This window comes from Telmatherina bonti (assembly GCF_933228915.1).
Source record: "Telmatherina bonti genome assembly, chromosome: 20".
NCBI classification, from domain to species: Eukaryota; Metazoa; Chordata; class Actinopteri; order Atheriniformes; family Telmatherinidae; genus Telmatherina; species Telmatherina bonti.
In genome coordinates, this window is record NC_136618.1 from 35540772 (window position 1) to 35562240 (window position 21469).

Below are 21469 nucleotides of genomic sequence, written 5' to 3' on the forward strand. Positions count from 1 at the left end.
GGATGGAAACAAACTGGGATGGAAACAAACTGGATTGGAAACAAACTGGACTGGAAACAAACTGGACTGGAAACAAACTGGGATGGAAACAAACTGGACTGGAAACAAACTGGACTGGAAACAAACTGGGATGGAAACAAACTGGACTGGAAACAAACTGGGATGGAAACAAACTGGACTGGAAACAAACTGGGATGGAAACAAACTGGGATGGAAACAAACTGGGATGGAAACAAACTGGACTGGAAACAAACTGGACTGGAAACAAACTGGGATGGAAACAAACTGGACTGGAAACAAACTGGGATGGAAACAAACTGGACTGGAAACAAACTGGGATGGAAACAAACTGGACTGGAAACAAACTGGGATTGAAACAAACTGGACTGGAAACAAACTGGGATGGAACCAAACTGGGATGGAAACAAACTGGGATGGAAACAAACTGGGATGGAAACAAACTGGACTGGAAACAAACTGGGATGGAAACAAACTGGGATGGAAACAAACTGGACTGGAAACAAACTGGGATGGAAACAAACTGGACTGGAAACAAACTGGGATGGAAACAAACTGGACTGGAAACAAACTGGACTGGAAACAAACTGGACAGGAAACAAACTGGACTGGAAACAAACTGGACTGGAAACAAACTGGGATGGAAACAAACTGGACTGGAAACAAACTGGGATGGAAACAAACTGGACTGGAAACAAACTGGGATGGAAACAAACTGGACTGGAAACAAACTGGGATGGAAACAAACTGGGATGGAAACAAACTGGACTGGAAACAAACTGGGATGGAAACAAACTGGGATGGTAACAAACTGGGATGGAAACAAACTGGACTGAAAACAAACTGGACTGGAAACAAACTGGACTGGAAACAAACTGGACTAGAAACAAACTGGGATGGAAACAAACTGGGATGGAAACAAACTGGACTGGAAACAAACTGGACTGGAAACAAACTGGACAGGAAACAAACTGGGATGGAAACAAACTGGACTGGAAACAAACTGGGATGGAAACAAACTGGACTGGAAACAAACTGGACTGGAAACAAACTGGGATGGAAACAAACTGGGATGGAAACAAACTGGGATGGAAACAAACTGGGATGGAAACAAACTGGACTGGAAACAAACTGGACTGGAAACAAACTGGGATGGAAACAAACTGGACTGGAAACAAACTGGACTGGAAACAAACTGTGATGGAAACAAACTGGACTGGAAACAAACTGGACTGGAAACAAACTGTGATGGAAACAAACTGGACTGGAAACAAACTGGGATGGAAACAAACTGGACTGGAAACAAACTGGGATGGAAACAAACTGGGATGGAAACAAACTGGACTGGAAACAAACTGGGATGGAAACAAACTGGACTGGAAACAAACTGGGATGGAAACAAACTGGACTGGAAACAAACTGGGATGGAAACAAACTGGACTGGAAACAAACTGGACTGGAAACAAACTGGGATGGAAACAAACTGGACTGGAAACAAACTGGGATGGAAACAAACTGGGATGGAAACAAACTGGACTGGAAACAAACTGGGATGGAAACAAACTGGGATGGAAACAAACTGGACTGGAAACAAACTGGGATGGAAACAAACTGGGATGGAAACAAACTGGATTGGAAACAAACTGGACTGGAAACAAACTGGGATGGAAACAAACTGGGATGGAAACAAACTGGACTGGAAACAAACTGGACTGGAAACAAACTGGGATGGAAACAAACTGGGATGGAAACAAACTGGACTGGAAACAAACTGGGATGGAAACAAACTGGACTGGAAACAAACTGGGATGGAAACAAACTGGACTGGAAACAAACTGGGATGGAAACAAACTGGACTGGAAACAAACTGGGATGGAAATAAACTGGACTGGAAACAAACTGGGATGGAAACAAACTGGGATGGAAACAAACTGGATGGAAACAAACTGGGATGGAAACAAACTGGACTGGAAACAAACTGGGATGGAAACAAACTGGACTGGAAACAAACTGGGATGGAAACAAACTGGGATGGAAACAAACTGGGATGGAAACAAACTGGACTGGAAACAAACTGGACTGGAAACAAACTGGACTGGAAAAAAACTGGGATGGAAACAAACTGGGCCGGAAACAAACTGGGATGGAAACAAACTGGACTGGAAACAAACTGGGATGGAAACAAACTGGACTGGAAACAAACTGGGATGGAAACAAACTGGACTGGAAACAAACTGGGATGGAAACAAACTGGACTGGAAACAAACTGGGATGGAAATAAACTGGACTGGAAACAAACTGGGATGGAAACAAACTGGGATGGAAACAAACTGGATGGAAACAAACTGGGATGGAAACAAACTGGACTGGAAACAAACTGGGATGGAAACAAACTGGACTGGAAACAAACTGGGATGGAAACAAACTGGACTGGAAACAAACTGGGATGGAAACAAACTGGACTGGAAACAAACTGGGATGGAAACAAACTGGGATGGAAACAAACTGGGATGGAAACAAACTGGACTGGAAACAAACTGGGATGGAAACAAACTGGGATGGAAACAAACTGGACTGGAAACAAACTGGACTGGAAACAAACTGGGATGGAAACAAACTGGACTGGAAACAAACTGGGATGGAAACAAACTGGACTGGAAACAAACTGGACTGGAAACAAACTGGACAGGAAACAAACTGGGATGGAAACAAACTGGACTGGAAACAAACTGGGATGGAAACAAACTGGACTGGAAACAAACTGGGATGGAAACAAACTGGACTGGAAACAAACTGGGATGGAAACAAACTGGGATGGAAACAAACTGGACTGGAAACAAACTGGGATGGAAACAAACTGGGATGGAAACAAACTGGGATGGAAACAAACTGGACTGGAAACAAACTGGACTGGAAACAAACTGGGATGGTAACAAACTGGGATGGAAACAAACTGGGATGGAAACAAACTGGACTGGAAACAAACTGGACTGGAAACAAACTGGGATGGAAACAAACTGGACTGGAAACAAACTGGACTGGAAACAAACTGGGATGGAAACAAACTGGACTGGAAACAAACTGGACTGGAAACAAACTGGGATGGAAACAAACTGGACTGGAAACAAACTGGACTGGAAACAAACTGGGATGGAAACAAACTGGACTGGAAACAAACTGGGATGGAAACAAACTGGGATGGAAACAAACTGGACTGGAAACAAACTGGGATGGAAACAAACTGGGATGGAAACAAACTGGACTGGAAACAAACTGGACTGGATACAAACTGGGATGGAAACAAACTGGATTGGAAACAAACTGGGATGGAAACAAACTGGACTGGAAACAAACTGGGATGGAAACAAACTGGGATGGAAACAAACTGGACTGGAAACAAACTGGACTGGAAACAAACTGGACTGGAAACAAACTGGGATGGAAACAAACTGGACTGGAAACAAACTGGACTGGAAACAAACTGGGATGGAAACAAACTGGACTGGAAACAAACTGGGATGGAAACAAACTGGACTGGAAACAAACTGGGATGGAAACAAACTGGACTGGAAACAAACTGGGATGGAAACAAACTGGATTGGAAACAAACTGGACTGGAAACAAACTGGACTGGAAACAAACTGGGATGGAAACAAACTGGACTGGAAACAAACTGGACTGGAAACAAACTGGGATGGAAACAAACTGGACTGGAAACAAACTGGGATGGAAACAAACTGGACTGGAAACAAACTGAGATGGAAACAAACTGGACTGGAAACAAACTGGGATGGAAACAAACTGGACTGGAAACAAACTGGACTGGAAACAAACTGGGATGGAAACAAACTGGACTGGAAACAAACTGGGATGGAAACAAACTGGACTGGAAACAAACTGGGATGGAAACAAACTGGACTGGAAACAAACTGGACTGGAAACAAACTGGGATGGAAACAAACTGGACTGGAAACAAACTGGGATGGAAACAAACTGGACTGGAAACAAACTGGGATGGAAACAAACTGGACTGGAAACAAACTGGGATGGAAACAAACTGGACTGGAAACAAACTGGACTGGAAACAAACTGGACTGGAAACAAACTGGGATGGAAACAAACTGGACTGGAAACAAACTGGACTGGAAACAAACTGGGATGGAAACAAACTGGACTGGAAACAAACTGGGATGGAAACAAACTGGACTGGAAACAAACTGGACTGGAAACAAACTGGACTGGAAACAAACTGGACTGGAAACAAACTGGGATGGAAACAAACTGGGATGGAAACAAACTGGACTGGAAACAAACTGGGATGGAAATAAACTGGACTGGAAACAAACTGGGATGGAAACAAACTGGGATGGAAACAAACTGGATGGAAACAAACTGGGATGGAAACAAACTGGACTGGAAACAAACTGGGATGGAAACAAACTGGACTGGAAACAAACTGGGATGGAAACAAACTGGACTGGAAACAAACTGGGATTGAAACAAACTGGACTGGAAACAAACTGGGATGGAACCAAACTGGGATGGAAACAAACTGGGATGGAAACAAACTGGGATGGAAACAAACTGGACTGGAAACAAACTGGGATGGAAACAAACTGGACTGGAAACAAACTGGGATGGAAACAAACTGGACTGGAAACAAACTGGGATGGAAACAAACTGGACTGGAAACAAACTGGACTGGAAACAAACTGGACAGGAAACAAACTGGACTGGAAACAAACTGGACTGGAAACAAACTGGGATGGAAACAAACTGGACTGGAAACAAACTGGGATGGAAACAAACTGGACTGGAAACAAACTGGGATGGAAACAAACTGGACTGGAAACAAACTGGGATGGAAACAAACTGGACTGGAAACAAACTGGGATGGAAATAAACTGGACTGGAAACAAACTGGGATGGAAACAAACTGGGATGGAAACAAACTGGATGGAAACAAACTGGGATGGAAACAAACTGGACTGGAAACAAACTGGGATGGAAACAAACTGGACTGGAAACAAACTGGGATGGAAACAAACTGGACTGGAAACAAACTGGGATTGAAACAAACTGGACTGGAAACAAACTGGGATGGAACCAAACTGGGATGGAAACAAACTGGGATGGAAACAAACTGGGATGGAAACAAACTGGACTGGAAACAAACTGGGATGGAAACAAACTGGGATGGAAACAATCTGGACTGGAAACAAACTGGGATGGAAACAAACTGGACTGGAAACAAACTGGGATGGAAACAAACTGGACTGGAAACAAACTGGGATGGAAACAAACTGGACTGGAAACAAACTGGGATGGAAACAAACTGGGATGGAAACAAACTGGACTGGAAACAAACTGGGATGGAAACAAACTGGACTGGAAACAAACTGGACTGGAAACAAACTGGACTGGAAACAAACTGGGATGGAAACAAACTGGACTGGAAACAAACTGGGATGGAAACAAACTGGACTGGAAACAAACTGGACTGGAAACAAACTGGGATGGAAACAAACTGGGATGGAAACAAACTGGACTGGAAACAAACTGGAATGGAAACAAACTGGACTGGAAACAAACTGGGATGGAAACAAACTGGATTGGAAACAAACTGGACTGGAAACAAACTGGACTGGAAACAAACTGGGATGGAAACAAACTGGACTGGAAACAAACTGGGATGGAAACAAACTGGGATGGAAACAAACTGGACTGGAAACAAACTGGGATGGAAACAAACTGGACTGGAAACAAACTGGGATGGAAACAAACTGGACTGGAAACAAACTGGGATGGAAACAAACTGGGATGGAAACAAACTGGACTGGAAACAAACTGGACTGGAAACAAACTGGGATGGAAACAAACTGGGATGGAAACAAACTGGACTGGAAACAAACTGGACTGGAAACAAACTGGACTGGAAACAAACTGGGATGGAAACAAACTGGACTGGAAACAAACTGGACTGGAAACAAACTGTGATGGAAACAAACTGGACTGGAAACAAACTGTGATGGAAACAAACTGGACTGGAAACAAACTGGGATGGAAACAAACTGGACTGGAAACAAACTGGGATGGAAACAAACTGGGATGGAAACAAACTGGACTGGAAACAAACGGATGGAAACAAACTGGACTGGAAACAAACTGGGATGGAAACAAACTGAACTGGAAACAAACTGGGATGGAAACAAACTGGACTGGAAACAAACTGGACTGGAAACAAACTGGACTGGAAACAAACTGGGATGGAAACAAACTGGACTGGAAACAAACTGGACTGGAAACAAACTGGGATGGAAACAAACTGGACTGGAAACAAACTGGACTGGAAACAAACTGGGACGGAAACAAACTGGACTGGAAACAAACTGGGATGGAAACAAACTGGGATGGAAACAAACTGGACTGGAAACAAACTGGGATGGAAACAAACTGGGATGGAAACAAACTGGACTGGAAACAAACTGGACTGGATACAAACTGGGATGGAAACAAACTGGATTGGAAACAAACTGGGATGGAAACAAACTGGACTGGAAACAAACTGGGATGGAAACAAACTGGACTGGAAACAAACTGGGATGGAAACAAACTGGGATGGAAACAAACTGGACTGGAAACAAACTGGACTGGATACAAACTGGGATGGAAACAAACTGGATTGGAAACAAACTGGGATGGAAACAAACTGGACTGGAAACAAACTGGGATGGAAACAAACTGGGATGGAAACAAACTGGACTGGAAACAAACTGGGATGGAAACAAACTGGGATGGAAACAAACTGGACTGGAAACAAACTGGGATGGAAACAAACTGGACTGGAAACAAACTGGACTGGAAACAAACTGGACTGGAAACAAACTGGGATGGAAACAAACTGGACTGGAAACAAACTGGACTGGAAACAAACTGGGATGGAAACAAACTGGACTGGAAACAAACTGGACTGGAAACAAACTGGGATGGAAACAAACTGGACTGGAAACAAACTGGGATGGAAACAAACTGGGATGGAAACAAACTGGACTGGAAACAAACTGGGATGGAAACAAACTGGGATGGAAACAAACTGGACTGGAAACAAACTGGACTGGATACAAACTGGGATGGAAACAAACTGGATTGGAAACAAACTGGGATGGAAACAAACTGGACTGGAAACAAACTGGGATGGAAACAAACTGGGATGGAAACAAACTGGGATGGAAACAAACTGGACTGGAAACAAACTGGACTGGAAACAAACTGGACTGGAAACAAACTGGACTGGAAACAAACTGGGATGGAAACAAACTGGGATGGAAACAAACTGGACTGGAAACAAACTGGGATGGAAACAAACTGGACTGGAAACAAACTGGGATGGAAACAAACTGGACTGGAAACAAACTGGACTGGAAACCAACTGGGATGGAAACAAACTGGACTGGAAACAAACTGGGATGGAAACAAACTGGACTGGAAACCAACTGGGATGGAAACAAACTGGACTGGAAACAAACTGGACTGGAAACACACTGGGATGAAAACAAACTGGACTGGAAACAAACTGGACTGGAAACAAACTGTGATGGAAACAAACTGGACTGGAAACAAACTGGACTGGAAACAAACTGGGATGGAAACAAACTGGACTGGAAACAAACTGGACTGGAAACAAACTGGGATGGAAACAAACTGGACTGGAAACAAACTGGGATGGAAACAAACTGGACTGGAAACCAACTGGGATGGAAACAAACTGGACTGGAAACAAACTGGACTGGAAACAAACTGGGATGGAAACAAACTGGGATGGAAACAAACTGGACTGGAAACAAACTGGGATGGAAACAAACTGGGATGGAAACAAACTGGGATGGAAACAAACTGGACTGGAAACAAACTGGGATGGAAACAAACTGGGATGGAAACAAACTGGACTGGAAACAAACTGGACTGGAAACAAACTGGACTGGAAACAAACTGGGATGGAAACAAACTGGGATGGAAACAAACTGGACAGGAAACAAACTGGACTGGAAACAAACTGGACTGGAAACAAACTGGGATGGAAACAAACTGGACTGGAAACAAACTGGACTGGAAACAAACTGTGATGGAAACAAACTGGACTGGAAACAAACTGGACTGGAAACAAACTGTGATCGAAACAAACTGGACTGGAAACAAACTGGACTGGAAACAAACTGGGATGGAAACAAACTGGACTGGAAACAAACTGGACTGGAAACAAACTGGACTGGAAACAAACTGGGATGGAAACAAACTGGACTGGAAACAAACTGGGATGGAAACAAACTGGACTGGAAACAAACTGGACTGGAAACAAACTGGGATGGAAACAAACTGGGATGGAAACAAACTGGACTGGAAACAAACTGGGATGGAAACAAACTGGACTGGAAACAAACTGGACTGGAAACAAACTGGACTGGAAACAAACTGGGATGGAAACAAACTGGACTGGAAACAAACTGGGATGGAAACAAACTGGGATGGAAACAAACTGGACTAGAAACAAACTGGGATGGAAACAAACTGGACTGGAAACAAACTGGGATGGAAACAAACTGGACTGGAAACAAACTGGACTGGAAACACACTGGGATGGAAACAAACTGGACTGGAAACAAACTGGACTGGAAACAAACTGGGATGGAAACAAACTGGGATGGAAACAAACTGGACTGGAAACAAACTGGGATGGAAACAAACTGGGATGGAAACAAACTGGACTGGAAACAAACTGGGATGGAAACAAACTGGACTGGAAACAAACTGGGATGGAAACAAACTGGACTGGAAACCAACTGGGATGGAAACAAACTGGACTGGAAACAAACTGGACTGGAAACAAACTGGGATGGAAACAAACTGGGATGGAAACAAACTGGACTGGAAACAAACTGGGATGGAAACAAACTGGGATGGAAACAAACTGGGATGGAAACAAACTGGACTGGAAACAAACTGGGATGGAAACAAACTGGGATGGAAACAAACTGGACTGGAAACAAACTGGACTGGAAACAAACTGGACTGGAAACAAACTGGGATGGAAACAAACTGGGATGGAAACAAACTGGACAGGAAACAAACTGGACTGGAAACAAACTGGACTGGAAACAAACTGGGATGGAAACAAACTGGACTGGAAACAAACTGGACTGGAAACAAACTGGGATGGAAACAAACTGGGATGGAAACAAACTGGACTGGAAACAAACTGGGATGGAAACAAACTGGACTGGAAACAAACTGGGATGGAAACAAACTGGACTGGAAACAAACTGGGATGGAAACAAACTGGGATGGAAACAAACTGGACTGGAAACAAACTGGACTGGAAACAAACTGGGATGGAAACAAACTGGGATGGAAACAAACTGGACTGGAAACAAACTGGACTGGAAACAAACTGGGATGGAAACAAACTGGACTGGAAACAAACTGGACTGGAAACAAACTGTGATGGAAACAAACTGGACTGGAAACAAACTGTGATGGAAACAAACTGGACTGGAAACAAACTGGGATGGAAACAAACTGGGATGGAAACAAACTGGACTGGAAACAAACTGGACTGGAAACAAACTGGACTGGAAACAAACTGGGATGGAAACAAACTGGACTGGAAACAAACTGGACTGGAAACAAACTGTGATGGAAACAAACTGGACTGGAAACAAACTGTGATGGAAACAAACTGGACTGGAAACAAACTGGGATGGAAACAAACTGGACTGGAAACAAACTGGGATGGAAACAAACTGGGATGGAAACAAACTGGACTGGAAACAAACTGTGATGGAAACAAACTGGACTGGAAACAAACTGGGATGGAAACAAACTGGACTGGAAACAAACTGGACTGGAAACAAACTGGACTGGAAACAAACTGGGATGGAAACAAACTGGACAGGAAACAAACTGGACTGGAAACAAACTGGACTGGAAACAAACTGGGATGGAAACAAACTGGACTGGAAACAAACTGGACTGGAAACAAACTGTGATGGAAACAAACTGGACTGGAAACAAACTGGACTGGAAACAAACTGTGATCGAAACAAACTGGACTGGAAACAAACTGGACTGGAAACAAACTGGGATGGAAACAAACTGGACTGGAAACAAACTGGACTGGAAACAAACTGGACTGGAAACAAACTGGGATGGAAACAAACTGGACTGGAAACAAACTGGGATGGAAACAAACTGGACTGGAAACAAACTGGACTGGAAACAAACTGGGATGGAAACAAACTGGGATGGAAACAAACTGGACTGGAAACAAACTGGGATGGAAACAAACTGGACTGGAAACAAACTGGACTGGAAACAAACTGGGATGGAAACAAACTGGATTGGAAACAAACTGGACTGGAAACAAACTGGACTGGAAACAAACTGGGATGGAAACAAACTGGACTGGAAACAAACTGGGATGGAAACAAACTGGGATGGAAACAAACTGGACTGGAAACAAACTGGGATGGAAACAAACTGGACTGGAAACAAACTGGGATGGAAACAAACTGGACTGGAAACAAACTGGGATGGAAACAAACTGGGATGGAAACAAACTGGACTGGAAACAAACTGGACTGGAAACAAACTGGGATGGAAACAAACTGGGATGGAAACAAACTGGACTGGAAACAAACTGGACTGGAAACAAACTGGGATGGAAACAAACTGGACTGGAAACAAACTGGACTGGAAACAAACTGTGATGGAAACAAACTGGACTGGAAACAAACTGTGATGGAAACAAACTGGACTGGAAACAAACTGGGATGGAAACAAACTGGGATGGAAACAAACTGGACTGGAAACAAACTGGACTGGAAACAAACTGGACTGGAAACAAACTGGGATGGAAACAAACTGGACTGGAAACAAACTGGACTGGAAACAAACTGTGATGGAAACAAACTGGACTGGAAACAAACTGTGATGGAAACAAACTGGACTGGAAACAAACTGGGATGGAAACAAACTGGACTGGAAACAAACTGGGATGGAAACAAACTGGGATGGAAACAAACTGGACTGGAAACAAACTGTGATGGAAACAAACTGGACTGGAAACAAACTGGGATGGAAACAAACTGGACTGGAAACAAACTGGACTGGAAACAAACTGGACTGGAAACAAACTGGGATGGAAACAAACTGGACTGGAAACAAACTGGACTGGAAACAAACTGGGATGGAAACAAACTGGACTGGAAACAAACTGGACTGGAAACAAACTGGGATGGAAACAAACTGGACTGGAAACAAACTGGGATGGAAACAAACTGGGATGGAAACAAACTGGACTGGAAACAAACTGGGATGGAAACAAACTGGGATGGAAACAAACTGGACTGGAAACAAACTGGACTGGATACAAACTGGGATGGAAACAAACTGGATTGGAAACAAACTGGGATGGAAACAAACTGGACTGGAAACAAACTGGGATGGAAACAAACTGGACTGGAAACAAACTGGGATGGAAACAAACTGGGATGGAAACAAACTGGACTGGAAACAAACTGGACTGGATACAAACTGGGATGGAAACAAACTGGATTGGAAACAAACTGGGATGGAAACAAACTGGACTGGAAACAAACTGGGATGGAAACAAACTGGGATGGAAACAAACTGGACTGGAAACAAACTGGGATGGAAACAAACTGGGATGGAAACAAACTGGACTGGAAACAAACTGGGATGGAAACAAACTGGACTGGAAACAAACTGGACTGGAAACAAACTGGACTGGAAACAAACTGGGATGGAAACAAACTGGACTGGAAACAAACTGGACTGGAAACAAACTGGGATGGAAACAAACTGGACTGGAAACAAACTGGACTGGAAACAAACTGGGATGGAAACAAACTGGACTGGAAACAAACTGGGATGGAAACAAACTGGGATGGAAACAAACTGGACTGGAAACAAACTGGGATGGAAACAAACTGGGATGGAAACAAACTGGACTGGAAACAAACTGGACTGGATACAAACTGGGATGGAAACAAACTGGATTGGAAACAAACTGGGATGGAAACAAACTGGACTGGAAACAAACTGGGATGGAAACAAACTGGGATGGAAACAAACTGGGATGGAAACAAACTGGACTGGAAACAAACTGGACTGGAAACAAACTGGGATGGAAACAAACTGGGATGGAAACAAACTGGACTGGAAACAAACTGGGATGGAAACAAACTGGGATGGAAACAAACTGGACTGGAAACAAACTGGGATGGAAACAAACTGGACTGGAAACAAACTGGGATGGAAACAAACTGGACTGGAAACAAACTGGACCGGAAACAAACTGGACTGGAAACAAACTGGACAGGAAACAAACTGGGATGGAAACAAACTGGGATGGAAACAAACTGGACTGGAAACAAACTGGACTGGAAACAAACTGGGATGAAAACAAACTGGACTGGAAACAAACTGGACTGGAAACAAACTGGACTGGAAACAAACTGGACAGGAAACAAACTGGGATGGAAACAAACTGGGATGGAAACAAACTGGACTGGAAACAAACTGGGATGGAAACAAACTGGGATGGAAACAAACTGGACTGGAAACCAACTGGGATGGAAACAAACTGGACTGGAAACAAACTGGACTGGAAACAAACTGGGATGGAAACAAACTGGGATGGAAACAAACTGGACTGGAAACAAACTGGGATGGAAACAAACTGGGATGGAAACAAACTGGGATGGAAACAAACTGGACTGGAAACAAACTGGGATGGAAACAAACTGGGATGGAAACAAACTGGGATGGAAACAAACTGGACTGGAAACAAACTGGGATGGAAACAAACTGGACTGGAAACAAACTGGGATGGAAACAAACTGGACTGGAAACAAACTGGGATGGAAACAAACTGGACTGGAAACAAACTGGACTGGAAACAAACTGGACTGGAAACAAACTGGACTGGAAACAAACTGGGATGGAAACAAACTGGGATGGAAACAAACTGGACTGGAAACAAACTGGGATGGAAACAAACTGGGATGGAAAAAAACTGGACTGGAAACAAACTGGACTGGAAACAAACTGGGATGGAAACAAACTGGGATGGAAACAAACTGGACTGGAAACAAACTGGACTGGAAACAAACTGGACTGGAAACAAACTGGGATGGAAACAAACTGGGATGGAAACAAACTGGACAGGAAACAAACTGGACTGGAAACAAACTGGACTGGAAACAAACTGGGATGGAAACAAACTGGACTGGAAACAAACTGGACTGGAAACAAACTGTGATGGAAACAAACTGGACTGGAAACAAACTGGACTGGAAACAAACTGTGATCGAAACAAACTGGACTGGAAACAAACTGGACTGGAAACAAACTGGGATGGAAACAAACTGGACTGGAAACAAACTGGACTGGAAACAAACTGGACTGGAAACAAACTGGGATGGAAACAAACTGGACTGGAAACAAACTGGACTGGAAACAAACTGTGATGGAAACAAACTGGACTGGAAACAAACTGTGATGGAAACAAACTGGACTGGAAACAAACTGGACTGGAAACAAACTGGACTGGAAACAAACTGGGATGGAAACAAACTGGACTGGAAACAAACTGGACTGGAAACAAACTGTGATGGAAACAAACTGGACTGGAAACAAACTGGGATGGAAACAAACTGGACTGGAAACAAACTGGGACGGAAACAAACTGGGATGGAAACAAACTGGACTGGAAACAAACTGGGATGGAAACAAACTGGACTGGAAACAAACTGTGATGGAAACAAACTGGACTGGAAACAAACTGGGATGGAAACAAACTGGGATGGAAACAAACTGGACTCGAAACAAACTGGGATGGAAACAAACTGGACTGAAAACAAACTGGACTGGAAACAAACTGGACTGGAAACAAACTGGACTGGAAACAAACTGGGATGGAAACAAACTGGGATGGAAACAAACTGGACAGGAAACAAACTGGACTGGAAACAAACTGGACTGGAAACAAACTGGACTGGAAACAAACTGGGATGGAAACAAACTGGACTGGAAACAAACTGGGATGGAAACAAACTGGACTGGAAACAAACTGGGATGGAAACAAACTGGACTGGAAACAAACTGGGATGGAAACAAACTGGACTGGAAACAAACTGGGATGGAAACAAACTGGACTGGAAACAAACTGGACTGGAAACAAACTGGACTGGAAACAAACTGGACTGGAAACAAACTGGGATGGAAACAAACTGGGATGGAAACAAACTGGACTGGAAACAAACTGGGATGGAAACAAACTGGGATGGAAAAAAACTGGACTGGAAACAAACTGGACTGGAAACAAACTGGGATGGAAACAAACTGGGATGGAAACAAACTGGACTGGAAACAAACTGGACTGGAAACAAACTGGACTGGAAACAAACTGGGATGGAAACAAACTGGGATGGAAACAAACTGGACAGGAAACAAACTGGACTGGAAACAAACTGGACTGGAAACAAACTGGGATGGAAACAAACTGGACTGGAAACAAACTGGACTGGAAACAAACTGTGATGGAAACAAACTGGACTGGAAACAAACTGGACTGGAAACAAACTGTGATCGAAACAAACTGGACTGGAAACAAACTGGACTGGAAACAAACTGGGATGGAAACAAACTGGACTGGAAACAAACTGGACTGGAAACAAACTGGACTGGAAACAAACTGGGATGGAAACAAACTGGACTGGAAACAAACTGGACTGGAAACAAACTGTGATGGAAACAAACTGGACTGGAAACAAACTGTGATGGAAACAAACTGGACTGGAAACAAACTGGACTGGAAACAAACTGGACTGGAAACAAACTGGGATGGAAACAAACTGGACTGGAAACAAACTGGACTGGAAACAAACTGTGATGGAAACAAACTGGACTGGAAAATAAACTGGGATGGAAACAAACTGGACTGGAAACAAACTGGGACGGAAACAAACTGGGATGGAAACAAACTGGACTGGAAACAAACTGGGATGGAAACAAACTGGACTGGAAACAAACTGTGATGGAAACAAACTGGACTGGAAACAAACTGGGATGGAAACAAACTGGGATGGAAACAAACTGGACTCGAAACAAACTGGGATGGAAACAAACTGGGATGGAAACAAACTGGACTGGAAACAAACTGGGATGGAAACAAACTGGGATGGAAACAAACTGGACAGGAAACAAACTGGACTGGAAACAAACTGGACTGGAAACAAACTGGGATGGAAACAAACTGGACTGGAAACAAACTGGACTGGAAACAAACTGTGATGGAAACAAACTGGACTGGAAACAAACTGGACTGGAAACACACTGTGATCGAAACAAACTGGACTGGAAACAAACTGGACTGGAAACAAACTGGGATGGAAACAAACTGGACTGGAAACAAACTGGGATGGAAACAAACTGGACTGGAAACAAACTGGGATGGAAACAAACTGGACCGGAAACAAACTGGACTGGAAACAAACTGGGATGGAAACAAACTGGGATGGAAACAAACTGGACTGGAAACAAACTGGGATGGAAACAAACTGGGATGGAAACAAACTGGACTGGAAACAAACTGGGATGGAAACAAACTGGGATGGAAACAAACTGGACTGAAAACAAACTGGACTGGAAACAAACTGGACTGGAAACAAACTGGACTGGAAACAAACTGGGATGGAAACAAACTGGGATGGAAACAAACTGGACAGGAAACAAACTGGACTGGAAACAAACTGGACTGGAAACAAACTGGGATGGAAACAAACTGGACTGGAAACAAACTGGACTGGAAACAAACTGTGATGGAAACAAACTGGACTGGAAACAAACTGGACTGGAAACAAACTGTGATCGAAACAAACTGGACTGGAAACAAACTGGACTGGAAACAAACTGGGATGGAAACAAACTGGACTGGAAACAAACTGGACTGGAAACAAACTGGACTGGAAACAAACTGGGATGGAAACAAACTGGACTGGAAACAAACTGGGATGGAAACAAACTGGACTGGAAACAAACTGGACTGGAAACAAACTGGACTGGAAACAAACTGGGATGGAAACAAACTGGACTGGAAACAAACTGGGATGGAAACAAACTGGACTGGAAACAAACTGGACTGGAAACAAACTGGGATGGAAACAAACTGGGATGGAAACAAACTGGACTGGAAACAAACTGGAATGGAAACAAACTGGGATGGAAACAAACTGGACTGGAAACAAACTGGGATGGAAACAAACTGGATTGGAAACAAACTGGACTGGAAACAAACTGGACTGGAAACAAACTGGGATGGAAACAAACTGGACTGGAAACAAACTGGGATGGAAACATAATGGGATGGAAACAAACTGGACTGGAAACAAACTGGGATGGAAACAAACTGGGATGGAAACAAACTGGACTGGAAACAAACTGGACTGGATACAAACTGGGATGGAAACAAACTGGATTGGAAACAAACTGGGATGGAAACAAACTGGACTGGAAACAAACTGGGATGGAAACAAACTGGGATGGAAACAAACTGGGATGGAAACAAACTGGATTGGAAACAAACTGGACTGGAAACAAACTGGACTGGAAACAAACTGGGATGGAAACAAACTGGACTGGAAACAAACTGGGATGGAAACAAACTGGGATGGAAACAAACTGGACTGGAAACAAACTGGGATGGAAACAAACTGGGATGGAAACAAACTGGACTGGAAACAAACTGGACTGGATACAAACTGGGATGGAAACAAACTGGATTGGAAACAAACTGGGATGGAAACAAACTGGACTGGAAACAAACTGGGATGGAAACAAACTGGGATGGAAACAAACTGGGATGGAAACAAACTGGACTGGAAACAAACTGGACTGGAAACAAACTGGGATGGAAACAAACTGGACTGGAAACAAACTGGGATGGAAACAAACTGGACTGGAAACAAACTGGACTGGAAACAAACTGGGATGGAAACAAACTGGGATGGAAACAAACTGGACTGGAAACAAACTGGAATGGAAACAAACTGGGATGGAAACAAACTGGGATGGAAACAAACTGGACTGGAAACAAACTGGGATGGAAACAAACTGGATTGGAAACAAACTGGACTGGAAACAAACTGGACTGGAAACAAACTGGACTGGAAACAAACTGGGATGGAAACAAACTGGGATGGAAACAAACTGGACTGGAAACAAACTGGACTGGAAACAAACTGGACTGGAAACAAACTGGGATGGAAACAAACTGGGATGGAAACAAACTGGACTGGAAACAAACTGGACTGGATACAAACTGGACTGGAAACAAACTGGATTGGAAACAAACTGGGATGGAAACAAACTGGACTGGAAACAAACTGGGATGGAAACAAACAGGGATGGAAACAAACTGGGATGGAAACAAACTGGACTGGAAACAAACTGGACTGGAAACAAACTGGGATGGAAACAAACTGGACTGGAAACAAACTGGGATGGAAACAAACTGGACTGGAAACAAACTGGACTGGAAACAAACTGGGATGGAAACAAACTGGGATGGAAACAAACTGGACTGGAAACAAACTGGAATGGAAACAAACTGGGATGGAAACAAACTGGGATGGAAACAAACTGGACTGGAAACAAACTGGGATGGAAACAAACTGGATTGGAAACAAACTGGACTGGAAACAAACTGGACTGGAAACAAACTGGACTGGAAACAAACTGGGATGGAAACAAACTGGGATGGAAACAAACTGGACTGGAAACAAACTGGGATGGAAACAAACTGGACTGGAAACAAACTGGGATGGAAACAAACTGGACTGGAAACAAACTGGGATGGAAACAAACTGGGATGGAAACAAACTGGACTGGAAACAAACTGGAATGGAAACAAACTGGGATGGAAACAAACTGGGATGGAAACAAACTGGACTGGAAACAAACTGGGATGGAAACAAACTGGATGGAAACAAACTGGACTGGAAACAAACTGGGATGGAAACAAACTGGATTGGAAACAAACTGGACTGGAAACAAACTGGACTGGAAACAAACTGGACTGGAAACAAACTGGGATGGAAACAAACTGGGATGGAAACAAACTGGACTGGAAACAAACTGGACTGGAAACAAACTGGGATGGAAACAAACTGGACTGGAAACAAACTGGGATGGAAACAAACTGGACTGGAAACAAACTGGGATGGAAACAAACTGGGATGGAAACAAACTGGACTGGAAACAAACTGGGATGGAAACAAACTGGGATGGAAACAAACTGGACTGGAAACAAACTGGACTGGAAACAAACTGGGATGGAAACAAACTGGGATGGAAACAAACTGGACTGGAAACAAACTGGACTGGAAACAAACTGGACTGGATACAAACTGGGATGGAAACAAACTGGGATGGAAACAAACTGGGATGGAAACAAACTGGACTGGAAACAAACTGGGATGGAAACAAACTGGGATGGAAACAAACTGGGATGGAAACAAACTGGACTGGAAACAAACTGGACTGGAAACAAACTGGGATGGAAACAAACTGGACTGGAAACAAACTGGGATGGAAACAAACTGGACTGGAAACAAACTGGACTGGAAACAAACTGGGATGGAAACAAACTGGGATGGAAACAAACTGGACTGGAAACAAACTGGAATGGAAACAAACTGGGATGGAAACAAACTGGGATGGAAACAAACTGGACTGGAAACAAACTGGGATGGAAACAAACTGGATTGGAAACAAACTGGACTGGAAACAAACTGGACTGGAAACAAACTGGACTGGAAACAAACTGGGATGGAAACAAACTGGGATGGAAACAAACTGGACTGGAAACAAACTGGGATGGAAACAAACTGGGATGGAAACAAACTGGACTGGAAACAAACTGGGATGGAAACAAACTGGACTGGAAACAAACTGGGATGGAAACAAACTGGGATGGAAACAAACTGGACTGGAAACAAACTGGCCTGGAAACAAACTGGGATGGAAACAAACTGGGATGGAAACAAACTGGGATGGAAACAAACTGGACTGAAAACAAACTGGACTGGAAACAAACTGGACTGGAAACAAACTGGACTGGAAACAAACTGGGATGGAAACAAACTGGGATGGAAACAAACTGGACTGGAAACAAACTGGGATGGAAACAAACTGGACTGGAAACAAACTGGACTGGAAACAAACTGGACTGGAAACAAACTGGGATGGAAACAAACTGGACTGGAAACAAACTGGGATGGAAACAAACTGGGATGGAAACAAACTGGGATGGAAACAAACTGGACTGGAAACAAACTGGACTGGATACAAACTGGGATGGAAACAAACTGGATTGGAAACAAACTGGGATGGAAACAAACTGGACTGGAAACAAACTGGGATGGAAACAAACTGGGATGGAAACAAACTGGGATGGAAACAAACTGGACTGGAAACAAACTGGGATGGAAACAAACTGGGATGGAAACAAACTGGGATGGAAATAAACTGGACTGGAAACAAACTGGACTGGAAACAAACTGGGATGGAAACAAACTGGGATGGAAACAAACTGGGATGGAAACAAACTGGACTGGAAACAAACTGGACTGGAAACAAACTGGGATGGAAACAAACTGGGATGGAAACAAACTGGACTGGAAACAAACTGGGATGGAAACAAACTGGATTGGAAACAAACTGGACTGGAAACAAACTGGACTGGAAACAAACTGGACTGGAAACAAACTGGGATGGAAACAAACTGGGATGGAAACAAACTGGACTGGAAACAAACTGGGATGGAAACAAACTGGGATGGAAACAAACTGGACTGGAAACAAACTGGGATGGAAACAAACTGGGATGGAAACAAACTGGACTGGAAACAAACTGGGATGGAAACAAACTGGACTGGAAACAAACTGGACTGGAAACAAACTGGGATGGAAACAAACTGGACTGGAAACAAACTGGGATGGAAACAAACTGGGATGGAAACAAACTGGGATGGAAACAAACTGGACTGGAAACAAACTGGACTGGAAACAAACTGGGATGGAAACAAACTGGACTGGAAACAAACTGGAATGGAAACAAACTGGGATGGAAACAAACTGGGATGGAAACAAACTGGACTGGAAACAAACTGGGATGGAAACAAACTGGGATGGAAACAAACTGGACTGGAAACAAACTGGACTGGAAACAAACTGGGATGGAAACAAACTGGACTGGAAACAAACTGGGATGGAAACAAACTGGGATGGAAACAAACTGGACTGGAAACAAACTGGACTGGATACAAACTGGGATGGAAACAAACTGGATTGGAAACAAACTGGGATGGAAACAAACTGGACTGGAAACAAACTGGACTGGAAACAAACTGGGATGGAAACAAACTGGACTGGAAACAAACTGGACTGGAAACAAACTGGGATGGAAACAAACTGGACTGGAAACAAACTGGACTGGAAACAAACTGGGATGGAAACAAACTGGACTGGAAACAAACTGGGATGGAAACAAACTGGACTGGAAACAAACTGGACTGGAAACAAACTGGGATGGAAACAAACTGGGATGGAAACAAACTGGACTGGAAACAAACTGGAATGGAAACAAACTGGGATGGAAACAAACTGGGATGGAAACAAACTGGACTGGAAACAAACTGGGATGGAAACAAACTGGATTGGAAACAAACTGGACTGGAAACAAACTGGACTGGAAACAAACTGGACTGGAAACAAACTGGGATGGAAACAAACTGGGATGGAAACAAACTGGACTGGAAACAAACTGGGATGGAAACAAACTGGGATGGAAACAAACTGGACTGGAAACAAACTGGTGGAAAACAAACTGGGACTGGAAACAAACTGGGATGGAAACAAACTGGACTGGAAACAAACTGGACTGGAAACAAACTGGGATGGAAACAAACTGGGATGGAAACAAACTGGGATGGAAACAAACTGGACTGGAAACAAACTGGACTGGAAACAAACTGGACTGGAAACAAACTGGACTGGAAACAAACTGGATGGAAACAAACTGGGATGGAAACAAACTGGACTGGAAACAAACTGGACTGGAAACAAACTGGGATGAAAACAAACTGGACTGGAAACAAACTGGACTGGAAACAAACTGGGATGGAAACAAACTGGACTGGAAACAAACTGGACTGGAAACAAACTGGATGGAAACAAACTGGACTGGAAACAAACTGGACTGGAAACAAACTGGGATGGAAACAAACTGGACTGGAAACAAACTGGGATGGAAACAAACTGGACTGGAAACAAACTGGGATGGAAACAAACTGGACTGGAAACAAACTGGACTG